The sequence below is a fragment of the Alligator sinensis genome, unplaced genomic scaffold, assembly GCF_000455745.1.
Source record: "Alligator sinensis unplaced genomic scaffold, ASM45574v1 scaffold404_1, whole genome shotgun sequence".
In the NCBI taxonomy this organism is placed as follows: Eukaryota; Metazoa; Chordata; order Crocodylia; family Alligatoridae; genus Alligator; species Alligator sinensis.
The window spans coordinates 6,651,578-6,679,526 of NW_005841839.1; the positions used below are offsets into that span (position 1 = coordinate 6,651,578).

At 49.8% G+C, this 27,949-nt stretch overlaps 1 long non-coding RNA gene across 1 annotated transcript; it reads right to left on the bottom strand.

Moving 5' to 3' along the window:
• Positions 1-2,523: 2,523 nt before the first annotated feature.
• LOC112550325 lies at positions 2,524-2,978 on the bottom strand. Its single transcript, XR_003094108.1, has 3 exons — positions 2,882-2,978; positions 2,726-2,783; positions 2,524-2,587 (listed from the first exon to the last, which is right to left on the bottom strand). It is a non-coding gene; the product is annotated as an uncharacterized LOC112550325 (long non-coding RNA).
• Between the last annotated feature and the right edge of the window lie 24,971 nt (positions 2,979-27,949).

The window sequence follows — 27,949 nt, forward strand, 5'->3', positions numbered from 1 at the left end:
CAGAGAGCAACAGAGTAAGGACCCTGGATTTCAGAAAAGCAAACTTTGACTTGGGCAGGATCCCCTGGGAAGCCAGTCTGAGGGGGAGAAGAGTCCAGGAGAGCTGGCTGTACTTTAAAGAAGTCTTACTAAGAGTGCAGGAACAAACCATCCTAATGTGCAGGAAGACTAGCAAGTATGGCAGAAGACCAGCTTGGCTTAGCAGGGAACTCTTCAGTAAACTAAAACACAAAAAGGAAGCTTATAAAAAGTGGAAACTTGGACAAATAACTATGGAGGAGAATATAAGAGTATTTCTTGTGCATGTAGAGACAGTGGCGATGCGTAGCAGGGTGCAGGAGGGTGAATGTGCACCCCCTGAATGCGCTGGTGCACCCCCTGACTGGCTGTGCTCCCTGCTTCAGCGATGGGCAGGGGGGGCAAGCGGGAGCACCAGTGTCCCCCTGCGAGCACTGGCTGGGGAGTGGAAATGCCAGATGTGGGCCGTGGCCACTTCTGGAAGTGCCACAGCCACTTCTGGGAGCACTGCAGCCACTTTCAGGAGCAGTGTCTGCACTCACCAGTTGGTAATTTTTGCCATGGGGGGGGTCTCTCCCTGGTCGACAAGATTGGCCACGGGTGACACACCCCACCCCGGTTGCTGGTGGGGCACATGCCCACCCTGATTAAGGTGGCACCAGATGTTCATGCACAAAGATGAAGTCAGGAAGGTCAAAGTGCAATTGGAGCTGCAGCTATCAGGGAAAGTGTGGGTCCCTTACTGAATGGAGAAGGGAACTTAGTGACACAGGATGCAGCAAAGGCTGAAGTACTCAATGCCTTTTTCACCTCTGTCTTCACAGGCAAGGTCAGCTCCCAGACTACTGCACCAGGCAGCACAGTTTGGGGAGGACGTGAACAGCCAATAGGGACAAAAGAACAGGTTAGGGACTATTTAGAAAAGCTGGACATATACAAGTCCATGCGGCCAGATGGGATGCACCTGAGGGTGCTGAGGGAGTTGGCTGATGTGATTGCAAAGCCATTGGCCATCATCTTTGAAAACTCATGGTGATTGGTAGAGGACCCAGATAACTGGAAAAGGCCAAGCATAGTGGCCATATTTAAGAAAGAGGGAAAAGGAGGATCCAGGGAACTACAGACCAGTCAGCCTCACCTCAGTCCCTGGAAAAATCATGGAGCAGATCCTCAAGGAATCCATTTCCAAGCACTTGGAGAAGAAGGTGATTAGCAGGGATCTGGGTTTCCTGTTTACCATGGAACAATGGAAAAAAGGCAAATTTTCTAGAAGTACACTGATACATCAGTCCCATATTTTATTGGCAATGATATAAGGAAAATTGACATTACTGGCAATTGGCTTTTTTTGGCTGATGTTGCTGATAAATGCCCTGTGCGTGCATGCAGCCACAGAGCAGTACAAAGGCAGACAGGAGTGTAGCCCGGCAGTGTGGAGAGCAGTGTCTGGCTAAGTAGCAGCTCCCTGCTTAGTCTGAGACCCATCTGATGAGGACATGCCAATACCTAGCGTAGGAAAAGGAGGTATAACAAATTTCTTGAATTTGGATGAAAATAAATTCTCCCACAATTATGTTTTCTTTTGAATACTCTTGATTCTGGAGAGACCTAGAGATAGCTAAAGAGATTACCCTGTGCTGCCTTGGGAGTGCTGCTTCTCATTTCCCTCTTACCTTCTCCATGTCCTTTGAGAAGGATGAGAGGAGAGATATGGCAAGGGAAGACAGAGCAATCCTGAACAAAATCTGATGAGATCTCTGCAGGGGTGGAGCAGATTGCAGTGGACCGGGGCGGGGGTAGGGATCTGAAAACCTGGCTCTGAAAGGTGCTGCATACAGGATTTTGTAAAGAAAACATTGCATTGCAAAGAAAGCATTGGAAAAAATTTTTTTTTGCATTGCATCTCCCATAACAGTACAGCCTACAGAGAAAAAAAGAAGCTGTTTTGGAGCTGCGGCAGCAGGCGTTAACCCCAACAACCCCCCACTCCCGACCGTGCACATCAAATGCATTATAATGCAGACTTACTAAAGTTTTTAACGACTTGCTAAAGGCTAAAGGCCCTTGGAGGTCCATGCATGGAGAAGTTTTGCAGATTGCCTGCTTGCTGCTGGAGGTGTTGTTTAGTCTTTTTTCTTACAAGACATGCTGGCTGCACCATACCCTAGCTAACACTTAACAAGCATTCCACCTCCCTCCCTCCAGTTTGCAGGGTGGACTGTTCTCTTCACAACTCTTTCCAGTAATGCCATGACTCCATAAAACCCCCCCAAGCACAGCATCCCCACCATGCTGAGGCAGGCACAGTCTCCAAAAACCAACCCAGCCATCCACTCACCTCAGAGAAAACATGATACTTATATAGAGCAAAAATAAAACACTTTACTGAAAACGCTGCAGCTTTAACAATAACTATATACAACTTAACAATATAAACTATATACAAAACGTTAAAAAAAAAAAAGAAGATATTTTCACTTTACTCCTCTTCACTATCTTCACTCTGCTGTCTCATCACTGGGCTGTGGGCTGGTTGCTGGCCCCAGCGAGTTCCGCCCATGAAAGTTCTCTGCAAGGAGGGGAGGAAAGGAAGAAGAGGGAGAAGAGCGGGGTTTGGTGCACAGTTGAAAACCCAGACTTTTGTCCACCCCCCCTGCACAAGGTTGGTAGGACATACTACCTAAATATCACCCAGGATGCTACATACCCTGGGTGTCGGGTCCGGCAGGCAGCATCCTGCTGCCCTTGGACTTTTGGTCGTGGTTCTGAAATGGAATGTGATGAAGTTCAGAAGGTCTGCAATATTGAAGGAAGTCATGTAACCACTCACGCCAAAGTTTCAAACTACTTGCAAAAAACTTACCATTATGGTGATGCTGTAGCTGTCATCGGGAGCTATGGCCACTGCAGTAACAGCACACGATGGAGGGTGCAGGGGTCACAGGTGGAAGGTACATGGGGGGGACAGGAGGACAGGAGGGTACATGGGTTGGGGGGGGGGGGGGGGGGAGGAAATACACTATAGGTAGTGGGGGGCCCAAAGAATTAAGAGGGGGTAGAAAATTAATGGATTATTTCTCTCCCCCATTTTAAAATAATAATAATTGGTCTGAACAGACCCGTCCCAACCTGAACTGTATGCTGTGAAGGAGGAGGGAGGAGTGAAGGAGGGTAAAAAAGAACACACAGCAGCACCTACTGGCTAGAGGCTGGAACACAGTGCCCCCTTGTGGTGAAGGGGATTCATTAGAAGACTTTGGAGTCCCTGGCTGTTTGCAGAAACAAAATCCACAGTTGGAGTGGCATAACTGGAAAGCACCACAAATTAAAATATCTCTGAGTAGCGTTAGTTTAAGGTGCTAAATGGACTTTAAAGTGGCGGGAAATTCTGGGTCGTGCAAACACAAACGCAGTTGCGTTGACGTAAATGGGAAATTTAATTTTATCTACACGCCCAGTGGTGGCAGATGACAAACCAAGGAGCAATGGTCTCAAGTTGCAGCAAGGGAAGTTTAGGTTATATATTAGGAATAACTTTCTCATTGGGAGGGTAGTACAACACTGGAAGAGGTTAGCCAGAAAGGTTGTGCACTCTTCATCCTTGGAGGTTTTTAAGACCCAGGTAAGTCAAAGCCTTGACTGGGATAATCTAGTTGGGGATTGTGAGAGGGGAGGTAAAAGCCCCCCCACTGCATCCCAAACCCTTGCCCAATGCACTCCAATACTCACCATAGAAGCCAGGATGAGCGGCAGCCAAAAGGAAACGCCAGCATAGGCTTGGCAGTTCCGCAGCTGCCTGAGTCTGCATATCAGTGAACACCGGGGCTGTGGCTCCCAAGAAGCGTGGGTTGCTCAAAAGGCAGCCAGAGATCCAGCTGTGCCAGCACCGGGGAGTGGAATGCCAGTCAGGAAACACCGGCTGTGGAGCCAGAAAGCTCAAACCCCAGATGCCAGGAGAAGGAGCTGGGTGCCGCTGGAGGACCCAGACAAGCAAGACAGAGAGCAGCCTTGGGAGCCGACGGGCAAGGGAGCCCCACCAGGGAGCAGCAGCCTCATGAGATGCTGCAGGGGAACAGTGGGGCTCTGACCAGGAGCTCAGATTCTGTGGCTAGGGACGGCCCCTCAGGACCGCAGGCATCCCTGGGAAGCCCTGCAGTGAGCAGAGCACAGGGGATCACAGACCCCTGGGTGGGACCAGGACAGCTTGATCACAGGTCAGCCAGGCCCCAGGGAGGTCATGCTGGAAGAGCTGGCGGAGGTTGGGCACAGGGCAGTTGCCTGTCCCCACACCTACGAGGGTAAAAGAGACGGACAAGTCCCCCAGGGGACCAAGGGCCCAGAGAGACAGAATCTCAGGAGCCTGCTGGCAGATGCCAGTCATTTTTCAGTTAAGTTTTCTTCAGTTACAGTCTAGCCCTGGATGGGGCAGGTTTAGTTGCCCGAGGGGGGTGACCTGGAAAGACTGATGGCCAAGAAGACCCGACCCTTTTGAGGTGGGCAGTGTGGATGAGGTGAAATCATCCAGGGGAAGACCTGCGGTAAGCAGCATCTACCCAGCCCGAGGACATGGTAAGAGTGGGGTAAAGGGGAGGTTTGGAGCCCCATGAAGACAGCCCAGGGCCAAGACCCCCTTGGGCTACCTGCCTCCCCAACAACGAACATCAAAGACGTGGCAAGCGAAAAGGGGAAGCACCCGACCCATCTAGGTGGCACCAAAACCTGATGTCACCCTGACGTCACTGGGGGGCAAGGCACCAACCAAAAAGGGGCCAAAACCCTATAACACCTACAAGTGACAGGGACAGTCCTGCTTTGAGCAGGGGGTTGGACTAGACCTTCTGAGTTCTCTTCCAAACCTGAGAGAGAGAGAAGGAGACAAAAGAGAGGTGTGGGGAGAAGCAGAGGTGGGGGAGGTGCCGTGGGCAGGCTAGCCTGGCCAGGCCCTTGAAAAACAGCAGCTGGAGGACAGCAGGGACTGGGTGGGGAGTGGCAGCTGCCCCAGGGCTCCACAGACTCAGGCACAGAGAGGTGCTCCAGTGGGGCCTGGCCCAGGCTACACAGCTCCACAGGGGTGGGGTGCAGCCGCCCTGCCCTGCCCACAGGGGAACACCACCTGGCTGGGGCAGGACGCTGGGCTCAGGGGGGCTTCTGGTTTAGCCTGTGTACGTTGGGCGTAGTGTGAGCAGGGTGGAGCTCCCTGGGCTGCAGCAGGGACTTCCTGGGCTCAGAATTACCACCTCAGGCAGTGCTCAGAGCTGAGCTGGTTGGGAGCCTGCAATGCAGTGGCCCTGCACAGTACCTGCCCTGGCCCCTTGAGGGGAGCTGTGGTTGGGCAAGGCCGGGGCTCAGGCAAGCTGGGGTAGCTGCACCAGCTGTTTCCAGGAGCTCCTGTGGCCAGGCCCTTGAAGCGAGCGTGGCTCTGTCCCACTCACACTGTGCCCAGCACACAGGGAAGCCGAGCCCAGAGCCAAACCCCTCCTCAAGCCTGACATCTTGGCTCAGCCTGGCGGCATCCCCTCGCGGAGCTGTGTGGGCCCAGCCAGGTCCCACTTCAGATGCCGCTGTGCACCCCCACCTGCCTGCCCACCATGGCCCTTCCCAGGGTTACCTGGACCTTTCCAGGGGTGTGCGGGGCCCCGCCACTGTGCACAGCCTGGGGTAGACATGGGGACCAGCTGCTCCCTGGATTTATGTGCAGGGCAGAGGTGCTGCTGCTGGGCTCTGTGCCTCGAGTCACACACGGCACCATGTGCCTTCCACCACTGGCCAGCCACTGCACAGAAGGCACATGGCATCGCACACAGCCATGAGGGCAATGGCAGCCTGCTCCCACCCCACACACAAATCTGGGGGGCAGATGCTCCCTTGTGCTTACCTTGGGGTGCACACAGGGGCAGGAGCCACCCTCCCCCCATGCCCCTGGACAAGCTGCCTGGGGCTCCTACCATCCCCGCCCCAACTCACCCCTGCCCCACTCCCTCCCTCACCATGGGGGCCTCAGTCTGACTCTGACCTTTCCCCACAATACACTTACCTTCTGGGCACTGCTGCACACATGGCCGGGCTGTGCTTCTGGCTGCCTGCAGCAGGCTGAGCTGGTGTCTATGTGTGTGTATGCCCCACCCTTCCCCCTAGCCTTCCACGTATCACTTGCAGGGTGTCTGCATACCACTACTGGTATGCATACCAGTTTGGGAACCGCTGATCTAGTTGATCTTGTCTTGGGCTTTGACTCAGGTTTGACATATGCAGCTTGATAACAGTTAGCTGTTGGCCTGAGTTATCCCAGGGAAAACATGTTATCTCGGTACTTCACAGGTACTGAGAGAGGGACAATAAGCCTGTACATCTGTAAGATCCCTGTGCCCACCTGGTCTTGAGGAAGCATTTCCTAGCTACCTTGGAGCATGCACCTGGATTTGGCCTCAGCACTTGATCCTGTGATCTCAGCGGGGCCTCGTGTTCTCCCTGAGGGAAACACCAAAACTTTCCTGCCACGACTTTGGTGTTTCTTCCAGTGGTGGGTCTCCTTCCGGTGGTCCCCTGCACTTGGTCATGCTCCCTAGTGGGAATTCTTGGGGCTCCACCTCCCCTACACCCCAGCTATGCACCAGCCTTCAGGAGAGCCCTTTGATGATCTGCTGGGCTTGCCCTCTAGTGCTGGCTCTTGAACCCTCTTCATCTGCTGGGCCCTCAATGCCCTTACCCAGCTATGGGGTTCTTCAGGATGCTAGGCTGTCCCTGATGTTCTTTTGCATCTCCCTTAACTGCTCTACAGCCTGTAACACCCCTTATCTTCTCTGGGGAAAGAGGTCTTAAGAGGTCTTGTTCTATCTCTGCACACACTACTCTGCTGGTGATGGATGGCCTGCAATTCCTGATTGCAGTTAGCCTCTGTGTCAGAGGTCCTGATAGTCTGTCCCTTACACCCTGGCAGCACTGCTTATATTTCTGGTAACAACATGGGGGCCTAGCTCCTGGACACAATCTTTTTATGTTTCCACAGCGGTAACAAGTTTATGCTGTCAGTGCACTGAGGAAGAGGCCTATCTCGACATCTTTCTTTAAAATGTCCAGGAGCTTTTACTTCTATCACTGAGGATCCTTCCTTTCCAGCTGCCTGAATGCTGCAACCTCGGTTATCTTAGGAGACCAGATTTCTGAAGGAAGTATCTTCCTAGCACTGGCTAATAAATAGGGGTCTATCTAACTCAAGGAGGCAACTGGCTGATTTCACAAGGAGATTGTGGGACTGGCTGCTATATTCATGGCTGACCTTGACAGGCCCCCTCCATGCCTCTGATTGGCTGAGGGGCCCCCAGTGGCCCTGCCCCTCACTGCTGATTGGCTGTGATGGCTGTCTGTCATCCAGCCCTGCCCCTGGTCAAGAACTGTCATGCAGCCCCACCCCTCATTACCAATTGGTGGAAAGGGGCAGGGCCACATGACAGACAACCCTCTCAGCTAAGCAGGGTGAAGTCAGCAGCTGTCTTGTGCTGCCCTTCATGCAGGCAGCCCCTCCTCCCCGTCCCCCCTGGCAGGCATTTTATTTTCAATAAGTTTTCTTTCTTTTCCATGGATTGCGTAGACATTGCCAAGTTTTGTGGGCAATGCTGGATTTTGCAATTTCCACAAAATTCACTAAATCACAATTTTAGTAGGTCCCTACTAATGAGAACTGTCTGATCCTGATCCCATTACCAGGGTCAGTGCCTCACAGCTTGCAATAAAGGAAAAGATCATAGAAGTTTCAAAGTTGTCAGGTGTCAGAAATACATAATCAACTGTTCTATATAGCTGATTGCCTCCATGCCCCTCTATTTCCTTTAGCTAGAGGTGCATGCTTCTTGCCACTCTGATGATATCGTGTTGTTAGCCCTTTGAACCCAAGCAGCTAGCCAAATGTGTGGCCTCACAGGTTATTCCAATCAGGAGGAGAAATGGGGAATGGAGTTACCTGTTAGTGCACCTCATTTCCATGACACTGAGCATTTCTCCTTGGCCTGGATTTTAAGAGTAACCTAAGGGAGTTAGGCACCCAGTTCACATTGACTTTAAATAATAGTTAAACATCTGGCTTCAGTAGGCTGTTGTGAAAATTCCAACCATAGTCTTTAATATTCAAATGTGTGTCCTAGAACTGCGGCTGCCAGCACTCAGGGTGCATCTTGCTTAGGCTTGCAGTGTCCTGCAGGGGTCAAGATGTAACATCGTTTCCTGTGCAGAGGTGGATGAGGGTGTCAAGGTTTCTGAGGACAGGTGGCCACAGTGCTGAGTCCAGTAGAATAGCCATGTTCTGGGCACCTGTGCACCAATGATAAACTATCTTTCAGGAGCCAAAATTCTCCCCCTTCCACGTGAAATATTCATTCAAATTCTAGTCAAATTAATTTTCAGCTTCAACTGGTTGTTTGTTTTATATTTAAAGTCTTTGAAGTCTTTGAAGACTTTAAATATAAAACAAACAAACTTATCCCTACTATCTGCCTTCTCTCCCCGTCCCCATTTCTGGAACTTCTCCATGCCTTAGTTAAATCTTTTACTTTGATATCCACAGACTTATTTTTACGTGCTTCTCCACAGCTCTCTTCATCCATCTTTCTTCAGTGCGGCTGCCAAAGTCATATTCTTCTTCTGCTGCTCTGACCTCAATGTCTTGTAAACCTGTGTGGCAGTGCAAGCTCCCTGTCCTCTTCTAGAAGAGAGAGGTAGCTATGTTTGTCTGAAGTCAGGCAGAAAGCAGAATAAATTTGCACCTTAGACTAACTAAAGCAGAGATGCACAAACTTTTGTAAGCAGTAGTTGAACTTCTTCAGATGCTATGAAGGGACTGTGGGAAGCAGAGCTTCTAAATAGAAAGCAATGGCTTGAGCAGCCTCCACTCCTCCATTCTTTTGCCTAGGTGTATGTGTCAAAGGTCTTAGTGTGATGGTTGCAGGGCTCCATACAAGCGCTAGCACTGCACTGCACTGCAACCACTAGACCTCATATGCATACACCATGATCCAGAGTATCAATGGTTGCCTACTACTGTGATTAGAATCAAAAGGGTAGGGAAGGGGGAGGAAAAAGGAGCCACCTCACCTTCCTCCAGCTCTGTTCTTCTTTCCTACTCATCTGCTCCTCATTCCCATTACCTCCTTCCCCTCACTCTGTGCTTCATGCTGCCCTCTGTATCTCCTTCCGCCTGTCACTCAGTCATTTGCTCAACCCCCACCCCAGCCCCTTGCCATCTCTTCTCTTCCATTGAACCTCCAGTGTGCTGGTTTTTGTACACTTCTGGACCTGCAGTGTTGTCCTAAGTTTGATTTTGCTTGTTATCAGTTGTGAATTCTTTGGCACAAGGAATGTTTCTTAGCCTGTGGCTTGCAAAGTGCTGTGGACATTTGTGTCCATCTGTCAGTAATGTGCACTAACCAGAAACTCCCTAGGGCCCCTGACTGTGCTCCCATCTGTCTCCTCCCAGCTCACCTGCAGATCCTCTTTTATTTCTTCCAGGTAACTTAGTGAAAACAATTCAATATTTTTAATCCATAAATCCAGAAAATTAATTCTAAAACCATCTGTGTTGTCTTTTAACCAGGGATTCCTTATGATCATTGCTTTTATTTCCTAGGATTTTTTAAGCCTGTTTTATAACAAAAACTAGAACCTCAGTAATGTGGTCTACAACCCTAGTGTTTCATGACAACTTGATGTGTGCTAGGAGCACACAACTTATGATATGACTAGCTTGATTTTTGAATTAGGCCAAATTTCTGTTCCTCTGACATGCTTATATTGATGTAGGGACAAATACTTAGACTGGAAATTTTGGGTCATGACCCATCTTTTTGTTGTGTGTTTGTACACCTAGCACACTGGGTCCTGGTGTACAACAAAGGCTACTTGGCACTGCACTACTATCACATATAGTAATTAACCTCCTAAGGTGTGATTTAGTATGTAGTTACTTGATGGAGTACTGCATGTACTTGAATACAAGACAAGGTTTTTATCCCCCCATTCAACATGAGGAAAAAAACCCCATCTTGGATTCAAGCACAAGACTGTGGGGAGGGGGCAGAGGTCAGACTACCTCCCCCGCAACCTCCTGGCACTGTTTTCCTCCCCACTGCAGGAGGAAGAATGAATTTAACATGACCCCCTGAGAATTAGATTTGTGACACAGAAATTGTATAATTTTGTAATCATTTTCCATGTCTAGAATCTAATCCTTGGGAAGTCATCTTAAAATCACAGTTGTCTTGGATTCAGGTAAATATAGTAATTGATGCCACTTAGCATGCTTGCAGACATTAAAAAAATGCACTTTACCAGAAGCAGCAGCCCATTACTTCAGCCGGGCTCTGCAGCATCTGTAAAAATCGAGCACTTCAGCAAGGCTTTTTGGCGCTTTTAGCTAAAGCTGGTTCAGTCAGCTATATTAAATAAAAGTGCCAAAAAAGCCCCACTAAAGCACCTGATCTTTACAGACGTCAAGCAAGTCAGGTTAAAGGAACACACTGGCTTTTCTGGGCATCTGCAGGGCTTGGCACAGAAACGCACCAAGTTTAAAGTAAAGCACCAATTTTGGGGGGTTCTTTCACATCTGCAAGCTGTCTTAGATGTTAAGTACTTGACTGTAAAGAAGGCTGGTTTCATGGGCAGGACTAGCCTGGGACTTAGGAGACCCAGATTCAATTCTCTGCAATACTATATGAAGTCACTTAGAGACTTTCAGTGCTTTTGTTCCCATCTGTAACACTGGATGAATACAGTATTTCCCTTTCTTATGGAGTGTTGTGACTCTTGTCCTGCCTTGCCTGATTAGTTAGCAGTATTTGGGCTTTGCTGAGTTGTCTTTCAGGGGGAGAATTGATAATAGGAAGATTGCATCAGAGAATACATCCTAGGGTTACCGTATTTCCAGTTCCCCAAAAAGAGGACACCTGTGACTGGGGTATATGATTGTAGGGGAGGCAGTCCCCCATCCCTCTGGGCCCTGGTGTTGCACCTCACTCCCAACCCACAGCCCCTGTGCCTGCTGCTGCCCCTCACTCCTAACCTGCAGACCCCTGGCCCTGCCAGTCCCCCGCACTTCTGATCCACATCCCTCAGCCCCCCTCACTCCCAAGCCAAAGCTGCCCCCAGCCCTGCCCCTCACTCCTAACCCGCAGCCCCCTGCCTTTCCCAGACCTGATGATGATGTAAATTTAAAGAAGGTCTCATGTTTTAATAAATTGGGATTTGGGACTGCAGTGTGTGTGTGTGTGTGTGTGGGGGGGGTGTTGGCTATGCTTCCAGGGGTGGCTGGGAGGTGGGAGTGGTGGGGGAAGGTGCTTTTTGGGGAGCTACAGCCTCTACCCTAGGAAGGAAGCCCTAGCTCATAGAGACCTGATGCAGCACCTACCTTGTTTTCCCTCACCCCCCCCAGACCAACCCCTGGATGTGTCTGTGCCCTACAACCTGGCTAGGTGGCATGTGCTCTGCAGGCTATTTGCATGGGCTTGCACCCTGGGGGTGGGAAGGTCACACCTCCAGGAGCAGGAGGAGGAGTTGGCTTGGTGCCAGAACTGTTCCCTGGGCAGTAGAGTTCGGGGCTGGGAAGTTTGTTTACACAGAACAGGAGGGTGAGGGAGTGGACACTGGGATGCTGAAGGACTGCAACTTGGGTGACTCGTCTGTGGGGAGTGGCCACACAATAATGGAACACAAGCTGGTAACAGATCAGAGAGAAACCTGCCCTGGAGTGGCATAACTTTAAGCCACCTCAAGAGTGCTTAAAACTAGTTTCAGGCATTAACATGTAGTTAATGCCTGAACCCCTTAACAGGGGTTAAGAGCTCCAGGAGTATGGTGGCCATTAGTCCGGTTTTATAGAGGACAGTCCAGTTTTCTGGTCTTCTGTCCTCTGTCCTTTATTGATATGAAACCAGACACCTTAATGTCCTCTATTTTTCACTGCTTAGCACCCAAACTCCCCTGCCACGAACACCACCGTGGCCGCCTGCAGGAGCTCCCCTCTCAGCCCACTGCCAACACCGCTATGGCTGCCTGTGGAAGCTCCCTGCTCGCCATGCCCCTGCCGCTGACACCGCTGACACCACCTGCAGGAGCTTGCTGTGCCCCCCCCAGCCTTGGGAGGCATGCAACGTTCATGGTGGTGGGGACAGTTGCACTAAATGCAACTGTCCTCTATTCTTGATGTACCTCAATGGCCACCCTATCCAAGAACCACCTAAAATAAACATGTGACAAGGCCCTGAGTCTCTTTACAGCAGGGGCAGGCAATTATTTTGGACAAAGGGCTGGGGGTGAGAAGTGCACCCTCATGCAGCCTGCCTGACTGCCTCTATCCCCAGGACTCTGCACCATGTGTTTGCAGCTCCACACTTGCAGCAGGGAAGCCCCATGCTGGACTCCGTGGAAAAGGAGAGGGCAGGGCTCCCTCCACTTTCAGTGGAGTGTGAAGACCTGTGCAGCAGGAAACGAGGGAGGCAGCAGGCTCCAGTGCGGGGCTTCTGCTCCTGTGAGTGCTGGAGCTGCAGGTGCATGATGCGGAGCCCCAGCGATAGAGGCAGCCAGACAGCCTGGACTCCCTCCCCCCGCGCAGTGCTGGCCAGAGCTGCACCCCACTGGGCACAAGCGCCCTGACCTCCCTGTCAGCTGCCATGGGGGGAGCGTGTGGAGGGTCCCTACACCCTCCACCCTCACGCCTACACCCACACCCTACCCAGCTGAGCTCTGCACTCCCGTTGTCCCTATGAGCACAGGCTCTGCACTGTGCTCTGCCCTTCCACCCAGCTGCAGCTCCACACCCCCCACCAGCCCCACCGCTTCCCTACCTGCTGCCCCGAGCGAGCAGGTTCCGTTGCAGCAGGAGCCCTTCCTGGAAGCTACTGGCTGGGCAGAGCCCTTCCGCCCAAGAGGGTGGGAGTGAGGCCCAACAAGAAAAGTTGGGAGGTTGTACACATGGGCATCTTGCTCCAACCCTTACAGGTGGAAGTGCTGGATGGGGTACAATTTGTTGGGTGGTGTTACAGGCCAGATGAATGTGCCTTGTGGGTCAGACCTAGCCCGTGGGCCATATTTTGCCCATCCCTGCTTTACAGAGTGACGCTCTCACACGCAGAGACAGAAACAGCATCAACCAACCACTGCCAGTCTAGGTTTTCAATCAACCACTTAGGAAACCCCTCAGCCCACATCACTTCCCTGATGCTAATCCTGCCAGTGCCTTGGGTTGTGGCTTATACTGTTTCAGCTGTCACTATACAAAGGGCTTTTAATTGTTCCTTCCACTTAGCTCAAATGAAAGGTTATTTTTACATCCATCAGTTTTTGCCACGTCTGTGACTGATGGCAGCCATTAGCCCCTTCAAGCATAATGGTGCTTTAAAAATGATGAAGCATGCAGCTGCTATGAGGATGAGACCATAAACTGTTCTCACAGCTTGCAAAGTCTTAGGCAATTGAATGTCATCAACCAGATCTGCCCTTGGAGGTGAAAAAGACAGGCTGGATATTAGAACCCCAGTCTCATGTGCAGCAGCACAAGGTTTGCTGCAAACTGCTTTATAAAGGCCCCAGGTTTACCTGCTGGCGAAAAAAAAAAGATGTTCTTCCTGGAAACAACTCCTGTTGGTCTCTGCTTTGCCTTGTCCCCTCAGCCATGAAAAATGACCCCTGGCTGAGTGTTTTTCTGCTGCTCAAGATAATAGTGGTGCAGATTGAATTGCTAAGAAATCTTTTGTACTTGGGGCTCTGCCAATCAATCCTTTCCCATCTAATCTCATCCACAAGCAAGGAGGCAGGGCACTCCATCGGGTGGGTGTCTCCTTGTGACTGGCATTGCTCAGAATAACCAGATTCTCATAACCAAGCGGCCTCTGCACAGGGACTCTTTAGAAACAGATTTCAACTGTCAGGTCAGACAGGTATTTCTCCCTTCCACAGTGCCTCTATAGCTACATTGATGTCAGTCAGGTGGAAGAGAAAACAAACTGAAGGAGATGACACACAGGGGGCCATTTTTGACTGCAGATATGTTGAGAATGATTATACAGTACATACGTCCATTCTTATTAATACACACACACTAACTGAAAAATACTGCACAGTAGCTCATCACAGCACTAAATGCTAATACGCTGCCGTGCAGTATTAGGCTACTGCACAGTAACGTCACTTAAAAGACATTTGCTGGCACTACTGCAGAGTAACTCTGGTTACTGCGCATTTATTTAGTACTTGCTTATACAAGTACTAAATAAATGCGTAGTAACCACTGCACAGCAGTGTCTCACGTAGATGCACCCACTGAAATATCATGCTGCAGCTGAATCACTGGTGCTGATCACAACAAAGCAAAAGAAAGCGTGCGCTGGGCAGACATGACTACTTCCTCACCAGATAAGAGTTTTGCAGTGGGCACAGAAATTTTTATTAGTCTGCCAAGGACTACTCGTTGGTCCTGTTTTGGATATACCATGTGGGAAATCCACAAAGCCTTTCTTGAAAGGGAACTGATCCTTGTAGGGATCACTTATGGCAGATGACTAAAAAACATTGAGTAAATTAGGATGTTAAAATGGAGGTGGGGTGGGGAGTGTTTGCAAACTGGGTTTTAGAAGTGTCTCTGCTCTATTACAGCCTCAGCTGTGACTGTGACTGGTGTCTCTCACAGCAAGAAGCAGACATTTTGCTGATATGTACTTATTCAAAGAGGCAGTCTTGCAAGTCAACAGAGACAAAGGAAAAAGCAGCTCATCATTGAAAAAAAGGCAAAGACCTTTAATGTTGCAAGTAACCAGAAACAAAAAAAATGACTGACTTTATTCCAGAGCAACACTGATAGCATCTTGCCTTGTGTATTCAAATGACAGCTGCAAGTTCTTCATCACAGCTGAAGCTGATTACAAAGTGGTGCTCCTCCTGCCCGCCCCCCATTCCAGAATATTTCTGTTGGGAAAGCAAAATATTTTGTCTGACACTGAAAATTTGGCATCCCAAAATAAAACTTGCAAAGTTTTTAGATTTTTAACAAAAGATCTAAATATATTTTGCTTAACCACCCCCCTCCCCCAAAAAATTACATTTTCCACTTAAAGCCAGGTTTAGATGACAAATTTTCAACAAAAGTATTGCTCACTTATGTTGGGTTCTTCACACAGCACAATACTTGTCAAAATACCAAATAAAATAATAATAATAAAATTAAGCATCAATAATACTACAATAAAAATGTATTTAACTTAAAAAGCTTTGCATATTTTAATTTTATTTAAAAAAATATTTTTGTTCTGATTTATATGTTTGCATAATGTATATAGAGGTGACTGCATAATAGCTCAACATAAAGTCTTACTCTTGTATGTTGTGTGTGGGGTGTGGTGGGGGGTGGGTATGGGGTACGTGTGTGGGGGGTGTGAAGGTGTGGGAGGCTGTGGGTGTGTGGGTATGGGAGTCACAAGTAGATGAATGCACGGGCCAGCTAGGCCCAGGCTCAGAGGCCTGCTTGTGGCTCACTTCTCATTGGCAGGCAAGCGAAAGCCACAGTTTTAAATTTCATGCCGTTTTTGTCTCCACACTGGTCAGCAACAAGAAGCAGGGCTGCCAGAGCCCCTTGTCAGTCAGCGGCATGGAGACAAAAATGGTGTCAGGTTTAAAGCTTCCCTGCTGATGAGGAGAGAGCTGCAAGAGCAGCCCCTCCACCAATCAGTGGTGGGCACGGGGGGGTCAGGGGAACCTGCAAGATTAAAGGTGCTGCCATGCACATGGCCAGGAGCACAGCCAGGCAGCCAGATCCCTGCACCTAAGTCTAATGGGAGGGAAGAGGCATGGGGAGAAGTGGGGGGCCAGATCGAGGCCCCCATGGTGAGGGAGTGAGTGGGGCAGGGGCTGCCCAGCTGGGGCGGTGAATGTGACCCCACCCCCAGGGGCAGGGTGGGGGATGGAGCCACGGGCAGCTCATCCAGGCAGCCCAGAGAGATGAGTAGGGGGGGTGGCTCCTGTCTGCTGCACACACCCATAGGGGAGGCATGGGGGGCATGTGCACTGGATGGGGGCGTGCTGCCCACTGTGGGCTTGGGACCAGGGGCTGCGCTGGCCTCTTCCTGGCAGGGGGCTGGGTTGGGCCTGTGCTTGGTGTGGGTGGGGTTGGGGCGGGCAATGGCAGTGCTGGCAGTGGTGGCTATGTGGGGGGGAGCCATGGGGAATTTTGGGGTGGCCATAGCCCCCCAACCTCCCCCTAGCACTGTTGGGTACAAAGGACCAACTCATAGGATCATAATGAATTGTAATTTATTGCATGGGATATGAAGTTACCAATAACATCATAAGTGCAAACTTTGAGTTATGAGGGGTACTGGTCACCTTAGCACACACACACATGCACCCACTCACACACACACACGCTGCAATAGTAGTGTAGCACCGATGTTAATTTATACTTCTCCAGGGCGCTGGAGTCTGCTGTCAATGGTCAACTTCCTCCAGGGCGATGTCTTCTCCAGAAGGGGTTCACTTGCTTGTTCTTCAGTCTCCATAGGTTGGGTGCTGGATGAGGGGGTGCCATTGAGGGTCACACTTCACTGCCTTTAATCCCTTTCTAGCAGACGTGTGTGATCCCCCAGCATAATTTTAGCTGCCCAATCCAGAGGTCACTGTCCCACGTGGGTCCTAAGTAGTGCATGATAACTGTTAGTCACAGTCACTGGAGGTTTTGCCCCATGGTACAGTTTCAGGAGTCCACCCTTGAGTTGATTGACTCAATGGCTGTGTCTTGCAGGTTCCAGGAATCAGTTCTTTGGCTTGATTAGCTTAAAATGGCTTGTAGAATAGAGTTGTGTAATGGTAAGTTTCTCTGGCTGCGCTATTATCAATTAACAGCCAGAGGCTCTTGCTTTGTCCTATTGACTCATATATACTCGCATTCACTCGAGGGACCAGCCCAATATAGCAGATTTTATCACTTTACAATTACAATTTCAATGCAGTTTTTAACAATGGTCCAAGGTGTAACTTCATTCTACAGGGAGTACATTCCTTAAGCATTCAAAAATATAAAATATAAAATACAAAATGCCATGGTAAAGATGAGACAGATGAAATATAAAAATGCACTGTGAGAAATATATACAAATGCAATGTGAGGTAGTGAGGATCAAAGGCTACTGGAGACAGTAAGTCAGTTAGGTTAGCACAGGATATATTTAAAGTCTTTGAAGTGGATATTTTAGTTCTTTTGTTTTCTTTCATGACACTTAGCTCAATCAATATGTAGATGTAGTTTGTAGGTTTCTCCTACAGAAAGCCAGCTTTCTGGCTTGCTCTGAACACATGCAATGAGTCTGCTAGGTCTCTGCCAATACTCAGAAGGAAAAAGGAATGCACCAAATGTGGGGGTGCAGGCAAGAAGGGGCTTCTTGTTACAGCACCACCCTGCTTAGGGCACTGCGCTCTGCTGTCTTTCCCTCAGGAGCCCCCCACTGCAGGGCAGGCAGGGGGCTCACAGCTGGCACAGGGATCCCAAGGGAAAGGCAGCAGAGCACAATGCCCCATGCAGGGGTTGCACTAGGGGGGGCTTAGGGGGCTATGGCCACCCCTAAATTCCCCGTAGCCACCCCATTGCCACCACTCCCAGCACCACCGCTGCCTGCTGCACTCCCACCTGCACAGAGGGCAGCCCTGGCCCAGCCCCCCACTGGGAAGAGGCCAGCACAGCCCCTGACCCCAAGCCCACAGTAGGCAGCCTGCCCGCACCCCATGCACAAATCCAGGGGACATGTGCCCCCCCATGCCTCCTCTGGGGGTGTGCACAATGGTGGGGAGCTACCCCTGCTGCCCACTTCCCATGCCACTTGGACAAGCTGCCCACAGCTCCACCTCACCCCAGGGTGGCATTTACCACACTGGCAGGGCAGCCCCTGCCCCTGCCCTACTCCCTCATTATGGGGGCCTCAATCTGCACCCCATGCCCATTCCCTCTCTCACACGCCATCCACCCCATAGACTTACTGGCAAGGTACTGCTCTCCAAGCTGCCCAGCTGCATTCCCAGGTCCGTGCATGGTGGCTGTGCGCATGTACATGGCATTTATTGGTGACACTAGCCAATTGCCTGTCAAAAATAATGGGGGGGAGCAGGTGGGGATGGAGCCCCATGCTCCCCCCCCGGCCCTCTCCCCGGTTCTCTCCTGCTGTTTGGGGTCTGGGTCCATTACCGCCCCCCCTACCGCAGTGGCAGGGGAAGGGGAGGACTGGGCCTGAGGATAGGCAGAAGCTGGGCCACTGCAGTGGCAGGGGAGGGAAGCAGTGGGCTCAGGCCAACCCAGCAACAGTGGGTGGATGGGAGGAGTGGGCTCAGGGCTAACACAGTGGAGGGGGTGTGGGGGAGGAGTGGGCCCAGGCCCTAGGCAGGGAGGAAGCCCACTCCTACCCTCCCCCAGCCGCTGCTGCATTGGGCCAGGCCAGGCCTGCTGCTCCCCCCCACTGCGGCGGTGGCCCCACTCCCCACTCTGCGTCGGGCCTGCGTCAGACCCACTCCCCCAGAGGTGACCCGAGCAGGGTGCAGGGCCCAAGGCAAATCAGCCCATGTGGGGCCCTGCCCCTGCTCCAATCCCAGACCTGAAGAAGCTGCCGCCACCATTGGCAGTGGCAGTGGCAGTGGCTGGGGGGGTGGGTAGTAAGCAGCTGGATGCAGAGCCACTGCTCTGCCCCAGCTCCGTGGGGCCCCTCAAAGCATGGGGCCCGGGGCAATCGCCCCGATTTGCCCCTCACAGGGACAGCCCTGCACTTTCTCCTGTGCCGAACCTGGGCCCACTCCTCCCCTTCCCCCACTGCCACGGCCACCACCACAGCACGCTCACTCCTTTCTCCCCCGCGTCAGGCTCGCTTCCCCCCTCCCCCCCACCAGGTCATCCCTGCAGGCAGTGATGACAGAAGGGAGAGGGGTGGGCTGAGGCCAGTGCCTCCTGACCTTACCACCCCCTGTGCCACCATCACCTCCAAGGAGTAAGGCCCCCCCCGCTCCATCATCACCACCTGCAGGGAGCAGGGCAGGGGGGGCCAGGTCCCCCCCCATTCCGCCTACTCCATTGCCCCACAGCTCACAGTCCACATGCCATCAGGCTGGGCAGGCTCTGTGTCTCCACATATGGCTCCTCATTGAAGTGCTGGAAGCCCCACATGGAGGCACAGAGCTGTTCTGGCCTAGCCTGATGGTATGCAGCTCCAACCTGCAGTGCCACGAACCCAACATGCTGGCATGGAGCCAACCCAGTCTGGCCCAAAGGCGCACTCCAGCGGGCTGGGCCATTTCTGTGCTGTCACGTGCAGCCCCCTTGGACTCAGCTAGAGCCGCACACCATCAGGGGACTCCTGCCATGGCCATGGGTGCCCTAAGGGCCTGCCACCTGCTGTTGCTAGCACTAGCAATAGGGGCTGCACATCACTGGGGAGAGGCATGTGGCAGGGGGGCTCCCCCCACAAACCCCACACCCACCCACACATACCCCCACACCACCCCACAAACCCCTCCCCTGCAGGCAGGAATTCCCTTCTCACTCACGAGCTGTCCAGTTGCATGTCACTGAACCCGGTGCCTCCACATGGGGCTCCCAGCCATACATCATTTGAAAGCTCTGGGCTTCTACTGTCGATCAAGCCCTGGCTCACGTAGCTGGCTTTTACTGTTCTTAAATTATAAGTTAGTAAATATTAGCTGCCCCTCCCCCCCGATGAGCTGAAATCAATGGGACTGAATTAAGGCAAATTATGCAATGTTATGTGATTATGTGTGATCATACATTTTATGCACAAAATTACACAGGCACATAATTATATAATTCCCTGAGGTGTCATTCTATGCCCTGCCTCCTTCTGGTTAGGAAACTCCCTGGGCTGCCTGCAGGTGCCTGCTAATTAATCTCATTGCTCAGTTACTGTGGCATCCTGTAGCAACTGTGCACTGCCTGGCCTGCAGTTGTCTCTCTCTGGGCTGCTTCTCTCAAAGTAACAGAGGGCAATTTTACATGTGCTCTGGGATGCAGTGCCAGGCGCTTTAATTAGCAAGTTGCGCCAATTAAAAGTGTCCGTGTATCATGTGTATCAGTGTCCTTGTGCATCCATGTGCTGAAAAAATGTTGGTGGGGTGCTTTGAACTGAAGCTCATCAAATGTGTTTTATTTTGAAGCGCCCCATCGCCATTTTTTCAGTGCAGGGACGCGTGGGGATGCTGATGCATGTGACGTGGAAGGCTGCTGGAGCGCGCCAATTTTCGTGCTCCAGCAGACTCAATTAATCTCTGCACGTCTCCCTGCATGTCTGTAGGAGCCCAGAGAGTCCCAGGCTCTCTGTTATACAGACCAATCAGCCTGACCTCAATATCTGAAAGGGTCATGGAGTAGGTCCTCAAGGAATCTATTGTGAAGCACCTAATGGAGAACAAGGTGATCAGAAACAGCTAGCATGGATTCGCCAAGAGCAAGTTATACCTGATGAACCTGAGTTCCTTCTATGATAAGATAACAGGCTCTGTGGATGGGAGGGAGAGCAGTGGATGTGATAAATCTTGACTTTAGCAAGGGTTTTGACACAGTCTCCCATGACATTCTCATTAACCAACTAAGGACTAGACTATGTAAGGTGGATATTTCTTCTTCTTCTTTGGCAGTCCCTCACAGTTGAGGATGCTTATCTTTTATGATTATCTTACCTGTGTGTCCAAAGATGGCTGATGAGGCCTATCTGGGACTGACCAGTCTGTACTGTAGCTCGGACGTGTGCTTCCATGTGGGGTGGGTGGCGCTGGATTCTTGATTTGGTCCACAATGGGCTGTTTCTTCTCCTCCCGTTTTTCCATCTCCTGTTGTTGTCATGTGATTTCAAAGTACTGAGATCCCTGCAGCAGACTCTTCCTCCATTTGGGGTGGTCCTGGATGATAGTCTTCCATAAGTTGACATTGATGTTGCATTTTTTTAAATTGGCCTTGAGGATGTCCTTGAAACACTTTCTCTGCCCTCCTGTTGAGCATATGCGTCGGCTGAGCTGGGAGAATAAAACTTGCTTTGGAAGTCTGGAGTTGGACATCCAGATGATGTGGCCAGCTCAATGAAGTTGTTGTTTAATGAGCATCATTTCAATACTCATGGTGTTTGCTTGCAGGAGGATGCTAACGTCGGTGTATCTGTCTTTTCACTGGATTCGGAGGATCATCTGCAGGCAACATGGTCAGTGCTTCTCCAACATCTTTTGATGTCTCCTGTAAGTTGTCCATGTCTCAGCTCCGTACAGCAAGGTGGGGATCATGACTGCTTGATAAATCATGAACTTGGTTTCAGATCTGATGTTGTGATTTTTGAACACCTGTTTCTTCAGGTGTCCAAAGGCTGCACTTGCACATTTGATGCAATGTTTGATTTCTTTGTGTCAGCCTTCTCTGAGATGGCTTCCAAAGTACAGGTTTCCCTCACTTTATGCTGTACACGTGTTCCTGGAAAACAGCACAGCACTCGCATTTGCATCAAGGGAACCCACTTTACAATGTAACAAATAAGGATACGTTCCAAGACTTTGACTGTACTGACCCCCAGACCTATTTCTACCACTTTTACAAGACAATTTTGGTACTTACCGACAGCAGACAGTACACACAAGCACAGGGCACTATCATAATGGGGATGGCAACTATAGAAACATGTTGCAGACAATGAGCAAGGAGCACAGATCTACACAGGGGACTATATTTTGGTGCACATCACTCCTACAATGCACTGCACAAAGCAGCTGACTGTGGGTGTGAGAAGTCGAAAGAGATTCACCTGGGGTACATCCCCAACCAGGAGCATGGACTCAACTGGTACAGGATGTCCACGCTGCGGCAGAAGCTCCCGGTCCACCCCAGCCTGGCTTTACCACCTCGGCAGGTGAAGTGGGTTGGGGCCAATCCGCCGCCGGGGAAATATTCGGGGGCCAGGAGCAGGGCAGAAAAAGGAGAGACAAGGATGGCAGGAGATGAAGAGAATGATGCCTGGGGGCTGGAGACACAAGGAAACCACCCTGGGGGCAGGGTAAGCATCTAACCAGCTTTGGACAAGATGGCAGAGCCCTCACCGCAAGGGTGAAGTGGGCAGAAGGAAGAAAGAAGAGGACATTGTCCATTTGCTTGGTTCTCAGCCACCTTAAGGCAGCATGATCAGTGATGAAGGTGAACTCCCACTTGAGCAAGTAATATTGGAAGTACTCAATGTCCCACAATGGTGAGGCACTTGCGTTCGACCGTGGCATACCTTCTTTCTTGTGGATTCAGCTTTTGGCTGGCATAGGCTATGGGTCAGGAGGCTCCCTTGACTTCCTGGGATAACACTGCCAGAAGCCCAAATACTTCATCTCTGCCTTACTCAGGACACACTTTTTTGGGTTGGCCATCAGTCCAGCTTGGCCTAACTCCTGCAGTATTGCTCTCACTGCCCCTAGGTGTTCTTGTCATCCCTTGGTGTAAATGATGATGTCATCTATATAAGCAGCCGCATATTGTCAGTGTGGGGCTAATACCCAGTCGACCAACTGCTGAAAGGTAGCAGCCACCCTGTGCAACCCAAAGGGCGTTCTCTTGAACTCGTACAAACCCCACGGGATGCCAAAAGTGGTTTTGGCTCTGTCCTCCCTTCATAATGGCACCTGCCAGTATCCCTTTCACAGATCCAGAGTGGAAATGAACTGGGCTTGTCCTACTCTCTCTCAAGGAGCTCACTGATTTGGGGCATAGGAATAGCGTCAAACTGGGAAATGGCATTCACTTTCCTAAAGTCTATACATAGACACTGTGGCGGGCCAGTAGGGGGAGCTCCTGTATTGAGCCTCCCACCTCACTACGCCCGTCCAACTTCCAGACTCCACGTGTCTCTCCAGGGGCACCTAAGCCCTGGCAGACCCCCTTTCGAGCCCCACCACAGAGTCCGGGGGTAACGTGTGCTGCCACCACCCCGAGAAGGGACTGTCTGGGTCCTGTGTACTCAGGGAAACACAGGCCTAATAGTCCTATGGGTACTCGACCCAATACAAGAACTTGGGGCACTTCCCCAAGTCGGAGGCTAAAAAGGATAGTCTCCCTTAGTCCGCAGACCCAAGAGGCCTCCTAGGCATAATTAAACCTACCCCTCAATAAGTCTCCTACACCAGTCACAAAGGAGAACTTTATTGGTTACAGAGAGTAGGGTTAGAATAGGGTACAGGGTAGAGCAATATCAGAGAAAACCCATAGAGCAAACTCCTGTGGCTGGGGTAGCCTTTGATCTCGCATCTGAGTTACTGCAAGCTACATATCTAGTTGGATCTCAGTTAGCTTACTCACAAGTATCATCCAGAGGCAAATGGAGAATCCCTCTGGAGGCAGGCAGTTCCTTGATCATGAGTTTTGAGAGATAGAGCAAGTTTCAGATGGTACAGCTCTTCTTTGTTCCTGAGTATTCCTCATGGCTGCTGCCCCCTCCTCCTGGCAGTCCTTAACTTATATAGCCCTTGTGACTTCATTTACCTGGTCCAATGGAGGTCAGCACCTGTTGGCTGTCAGCTGTAGAAGAAGAAAACCCCAGGCCTTTATTTCTTTCTAAGAAGTGCTTTGTGGAATTTTCCATAAACACTGAGCAGACCTATGAGGTAAATAGGTCAAACCGTAGTTTTCCCGCCTTTGCAGTTTCCTGCCCTTGCAGCTTTCTGGTTCCAACTAGTTCTCTGTTTAACTTGTTATATCTTGTGTCATGTGACCTAAATTGAAACTTATAAAAGGTTTGCTTTGATTGTCTGTGGTGGACAGGCTCAGTGCCCCCCTGGCTGAGAGTACCAACAGGCTTGCGAACCATTCCCCTCTGAAACCCCAGGTGCCAAATCAAAGTAAAAGACCTTTTGAAGTCTCTAAAGGGGTTATTGGTGGAGGACTGCCCGTGCGGGTTGGGAAACCAGCTCGAGCTTACGCCATCCGAACTTTTGAAATACGAACTTGTCAGACACTCTAAAGGGTATGAATGAAACCGGTTTACAATTAAAAGGGTAAAGGAAAAGTCTAGACTAAGGAATATAGAAAGCTGGGGAATAGTGTGAGTGTTTTCCACGGTGTTGGTGACCAGGGCTGGGACTAAAGAAATATTCTTGAACCCTGTGCCTCAGCGCAAAAGTCCCTTTGTGTGAAAGAATATGAGCCGCTGACCAGGTCTGAGACTAAGTTTGGGTCTAGCCTCCCCAAGGCTGTCTAGAAAGGCAGACTTGAAAGCAAGGGGGCCCAACTGGAACCTCGTGACCCAGTGGACAGGTTTATCTTTTCCCCATCCACAGTAATCGTACAGATAACCGGCAGTTTATGTGCAAAACTAGCACAACAGGTCCCTTACTCTCTTTCCTGTGTGAGTGCCCTGTGTGAATTGAGGAATAGGGGGCTCTGGGTCAAAGGATGTCCCAACCCTGCTAAAAGGAACCCCAGCAGGTTATATGTATGCGCATTATGGTCAAAAATCTTGTAAGTTTTTAGATAAATGGAATTGGTATACCAGGGATAACCCTCCAAAACAATTTCCTTCAGAAGGAACTTTTGATCTTGATAAACTGATCCACCTCCAAAAAGCTCTAGAGTCCCGAGGTAGCAAGACCCCTCAAACTCAATGGGATGTCTATTTTGATTGGTATGAAGAAGGTAGTAAGAGGCAACAAGAATCCCGGGTAAGGAGTCTTAAGGACTCCCAAGAAAAACTAAAAGCCGAAATTAGGCAATTGAAAAATGGATACAGCCCTGGCGAGGCTAATCATCCCTCAGCACCTCCTACCCCTTTATATCCCCAAATATCTCCTGAAACAGAGGATGAGTCTGTAGAAGATATTTTAGAAAGTATTCCTTGTTTAGCCCAACCACCACAGAACCACGTATGCCTTCCACCTGAATTGGAAACTCCACCTTGTAGTTGGGAGAGTGCTTCTGCAAACTCATTTTGCCCTGTGCGTTTAAATAACAGTCGCCCTAAAAAGGGCCCTATTATTCAAGTACCGTTGCGCCAATTACCAGGCATACAAGGTTTGGTAATGGTACATGCCCCTTGGACACCTAGGGGTTTAAGAAATCTAGTTAAAGAAATTCCTAACATCAGAGAAAAGCCCCAGAAGTTTAAAGATGAGCTCCAAACCATTATTAACTGTTACAACCCTACATGGTCAGATATGAACCAGCTTTTGCGTGCCATACTTCCTTCTGAAGTCTGACAATGCCTAACAGATGAGGCAAACTGGCCACAGCGGGATCCTGGTTATGGGACAGATCTCGCAACCGCCCGACGCCAGTTACTAAAAGCCATATCTGTCGTATGTCCTAAGAAAACCGATTTGGCTAAGATTAATAATTGTAAACAGAATAAAGGAGAATCTCCAGCAGACTATTTAGACCGACTCAAAGAAGTTTTTGAAAGACACTCAGGAATAGATGAAGCTACCCAAAATGCTCGGGAAGCAATTGCAGCCTCATTTGTCCAAGGCCTACAGCCTAAATTAGGAGACCAATTGCATAACATCTGTGTGGACTGGCAAACAAAATCTTTAAACGAACTAGTTACGGTTGCCAACCATTGTTTAGCATGTCAGGAATGAAAGAAAGAAAATAATGAAGCCAAATTAATGACTTTGCAACTTCAAACCTATTACTCCAGAGGATGAGGTCATGGAAAAGGGAATTCACGAGGCCGAGGAAGGGGACATAGATGCTGGCAGACGAATGCTTCCTCCTTTGACCGTTCTTCCTGTTTTTACTGTGGTCAAACTGGTCATTGGAAAGGAGAATGTCCCAACAGACCGCCTACCTCTACCCCTTCAGCAGGGAACTCTGCAAATCAACGACATCAGCAATTTTCCCTGCCTCTTCCCAAAAATTCTTTATCTCAATATCAGGACTGCCTGAGGGATAGTAACTTCATCTTTTCACCACTCTTATCCGTTGATCAGTCTGGACTCTTTGTAGAACGTACCATAGCGGGGAAAAGGGCAACAGCACAGGGGCAAGCCGTTCTGCTTTGCGTCTTTTTGATCTTCCAGACCCACCTCTTTCCGATGCTGTTGTTAATGCTGTCAGCATTTCTAACCAAGTAATTTCTCATCCAGTAACTCAACCCTTGTCCGTCACTCTTGGTCCTATCTCTGACCACCATGCCTTCCTTTTAAGCCCTTTTACTCCTGTTAATCTTTTAGGTTGTGACCTACTTTGAAAACTTGGATGTACTATTTATTGTACAGCGGATGGAGTTTTCCTTGAGGTACCAGCAGAAAACGAATGTGCAGTTCTTCCTGCTATGATTGAACCACAAATCCCACCTATTTCTGCAACAAACCCTGATTTCAAAGAAGAAATCCTTAAACAGGTACCCCCTGCCCTATGGTCTCAGCATGCTAATGAAGTGGGGCAGATACACACCGCTGAACCTGTTAGAATCCGTCTTGATCCACAAAAGCAGCTTCTGCGCATTTCCCAGTATCCTCTCAGCCAGGAGGCTGAGCAAGGAATTGCTCCAGTCATTTCTTCCTTCCTTCAACAAGGTATTTTGGTTCCCACTTCTAGTCCTTGTAATACTCCAATTCTGCCAGTTAAGAAACCAGGCAAAACTACCTATCGCCTTGTGCAAGACCTGTGAGCTGTTAATTCTGTTGTTTTCCTATTTTTCCTGTAGTACCTAACCCAGCTACCATTCTTTCTTGCATTCTACCGAAAGCTTGTTTCTTTACTGTTGTAGACTTATGTTCTGCTTTTTTTTCCAATTCCTATTCATCCAGATAGTCAGTTTTTGTTTGCAGTTACTTATAAAGGCTTACAATATACTTGGACTAGACTCCCACAAGGGTATACAGAGTCCCCTTCTATCTTTTCACAAATTTTGAAGAAAGATTTAGACAACATTCAGTTCAAACACTGTTCTGTCCTTATCCAGTATGTCGATGACCTTTTCTTGCTTCACCTTCCTTTGAAGCCTGTAAAACTGATTCTTTGCACCTTTTGACCTGTCTTGCTTTAAAAGGGCCATAAAGCTTCTAAAGAAAAGCTTCAGCTCTGCTTACCAAAGGTTCATTATTTAGGCCATGATATTTCCGCCGGAGAACGTCAACTTTCAACTGCGCGAGTTGAAACAATTCTTAAAATCCCTCAGCCCACAACTGTCTCTCAAATGCACACCTTCTTAGGCATGGCTGGATATTGCCCTGTACTTAATCCTGCTTCCTTGTTACCTGCAACCTTCTGGTGGCAAGCCTCATGACTGCCTCGCTATTACCGCTCATTTAATTTTACCCCGGGTTGATCCTAAGGACATTCCCATTCCAAATGCTGATCTAGTCTTATATGTTGATGGGTCCTGCCTAAGAAACTCTAAAAGCTCTCTTGTTGCAGGTTACGCTATATGTTCCCAGCATGAGATACTCGAAAGTAATTTTTTACCTTCTGTCTGTTCTGACCAAATTGCTACACTTGTTGCCCTCACTCATGCCTGTACCCTTGCTCAAGGTAAAACTGTTAATATATATACAGATTTGCGTTATGCCTTTGGTGTTGTCCATGATTATGGGCAATTATGGAAACAACGTGGGTTTCTTACCTCAAATGGCACACCCATTCGTAATGGTTCTTATGTAGCCGCCTTATTAGATGCCCTTCAATTACCTGTTGCTGTTGTTATTATTAAATGTGCTGCTCACCAATCTTCCCAGGATGAAGTTACGCGTGGAAATACTCTGGCTGACTCTACAGCCAGAGCTGCGGCCCTTTTACCCCCTCAGGCTGAGAAATTGTTCTTTTCCCATACCTATGAGCAGTCTCCTATTGCAACTCTTCATGATGGTGCACTTCTCCAAGATCAGGCCGCAGATTCTGAAAAAGACACCTGGAGACTGCATGGGTGCATATTACACCCTGACCACTTTTGGCGCTCCC